Raw genomic sequence first — 2500 nt, forward strand, 5'->3', positions numbered from 1 at the left:
CTGGTCGGATGTTTTGGTCGGGGCCGGAGTGACGACGCACCGCCCGGGGATGCTGGTTGTGTCCACCCCGCCCATCGCCGTGCTCGGATAGGAAGCGCGGCGTGGGCGTGGGGTTCTAAGTAACGTTCTTTGGCGATGGAACTTTTTTTTTTGGGGGGGGGAGGGGTGGAACGTTTTTTGGCGATGGAAAGGCGGCGCTGTGGCAGGGTGCGGGGTGAGGAGGCTTCGCGTGCTGGCCTCCTCTCGACACCTGCGGGCGAAGCACACGATTAGGGCGCGGTGAGCGAGGAGGGCGTCGAGGCGATTGATTGAGGCATCACCTCAGCGGGCGGGGAGGTAGGGGGTAGGGAGGGGTGGGGGTGGATAGGACTGCGTTAAGACGTAGGCCTGCAGCTATTGACCTGGAGGATTTCGGCGAAACGGTCGGCTTCATCCTTCAGTAGGCCTATTTTAGCTGCTGTTTCGTCTGTGCGGTCGAGTGTTTTGTCATTCATGCAGCTCGGAGTGCGCGTGAGAATATGGCGGCGCCGCTGCATTACGATATGAATGGCGACGGTGACTCGGCAGAAAGCGTAGCGGTGCGATGCAGAATCTGATGAGTGTGCAACTTGTGACGTGCCTACCTTGGGGCAGGGAAGGGGAGGGGCGGGGCGGGGGGCGGGGGCGCGGGTGGACTGGTCTCGGAATGCGGCATCAGCGCCGTTAAGTTAACATTGCCCGAGGTAATCACGTAGGCCTTTGGTGAGGGCGGAGGCGGGGCGGCGGAATGGCCACATCTTCAACTCGGGAACAGACGCCAACATGTCTTTTGTTTTGAACTTCAGGCGTGGGCGAAGGAACGGATAAATTCTTTGTTTTTAATATTCAGGAATGTTAAAAAAGTCACCAAATTATAAACTCAGTCCAGTTATTCGAGCGCAGTCAGACGAACTTCACGAAGCTGAGCAAGAAGTTACAGGTTGGAACTAAAGGCCTTCCTCACCCGACGCCCTTGGAGGTCAGTTTCTCCGGACATGCCTCCGCCGCCGCGATGCAGGAGGTCAACCGCGCAACACATTCGGGGCCAGAACCTTGCCCGGGCACGCGGCGGAGCCTCTCATTGCCGTTGCTCGGGCGGGGGATGTTCGCGGGCGAGTCGGCTTTGACACGGCCTGAGTTAAGAGGGTGATGGAAATGGCGTAGCATTTGTTTATGCCCTCGCGGATTGCCCGGAGGAGGTGAGGGCTCCGCTGCTTGTTTTATTGATCGGGCGCCCACTTGTGGCGATGCACAGGGCCGGCGAAACCTTCGCCCAACGCAAGGCTGTGACATCGGAGTGCTCTTACTGACGTCACGTTAATACAGCGTGGAGGCAATTGAAGCGCACTGCCAGAAGAGGCACCGCTGCTGCTGTTGTTTGGTCGGCGCCGGCTTGGTGTTGCCTCTGGGAGCGCCCCTCCCCTCCCCCCTCCCCCCCACCCTCCGAGGACGGCGACGGGTAGGAGTGGACGCGAGGACACGAGGAGGCGAGGAGACGGGGAGTCCGGCATGAGCGAGGCGGGGAAAGGGGGCGTGTTTGTTGTAGAGAGGCCTCGGCGGGTAGGTCGGCGTGGGGCCTCGGGTGGACGGCTGCCAGCGACGCGGCTTTCACACATAGGCACAGGCGTCTCGCGGCCGGGGAATGGGGCCGCTCGTGACGGAGGCGGCGGCGGCCTCGCGTTTTTGTGAGGGTCTCATGATGCGGCATGTCGTGCGGAGGAAGGCTAGGATTACCGGAAGGCAGGATAACGCCTACATGATGGCGAGGTAGAATTACGCGGGGTTGGGAAGTAGGCTATTTTTAGGAGGAGCACTGGGATTTCATAGTTTAGAGCATAGAGTTTGTTTTTGTTTTTGTTTTTTTGACCCTCTTGTGTACTTCGCCGCAAGAATCGTGGTAGCCCGCGTGGTAGATACGACGTAGTTGTTCATAGAGGCCTCGTAGAATCCGATAAAGGTACGTTGTATTGGCAGTAACGCCAGTCCCTCACTATATACCAATTAAGGAATCGATGGAAAATTATGTCGCATGCATTCCGTTCCTTATATCCAGCAGGGACCTGGACACGATTCTGTAAATTGGTGCAGGTCAGTGTTGAAGTAGTATGGATTCATATTTCAGTCATGTTAACGAGGGCGAGATAGTGCGGGGCATGTTGAGATGGGTGCGGGCGGGGGGCGGGGGCGGGGGTGGGGGGGTCAATGCATTGGACGATTGCTTATCAGATATCGCCTTGCGGGACGGCGAGGGAAAATCTCCCAGGCGTCCTTACGATGCGCCCGGGGTCGGCTGCCTATTTATAACCCCGAATTGGCTCCTTTCGTGCCGGGTATTTGTTTTCTTCTCCTCCTCCTCCTCCTCTTCCTCCTCCTTCGTTGTTATTGATCCTCTCGAGAGTGGAAGGAGAGGAGGAGGAGGGCGAGGTCGGCGAAGGGGACGGGCGTTCGCGGTCTGGCACGGGCGTGGGGCCTATGACTAGTG

General features: G+C 58.5%; 1 protein-coding gene across 11 annotated transcripts in view; it reads left to right on the forward strand.

The window, feature by feature from the left end:
* The window catches only part of chico (insulin receptor substrate 1 chico), a 164058-nt gene that overhangs the window by 22173 nt on the left and 139385 nt on the right, over positions 1-2500 (forward strand). The gene's annotated exons all lie outside the window — the stretch shown is intronic.

The sequence above is a fragment of the Penaeus vannamei genome, chromosome 9 (assembly GCF_042767895.1).
Source record: "Penaeus vannamei isolate JL-2024 chromosome 9, ASM4276789v1, whole genome shotgun sequence".
Taxonomy (NCBI): Eukaryota; Metazoa; Arthropoda; class Malacostraca; order Decapoda; family Penaeidae; genus Penaeus; species Penaeus vannamei.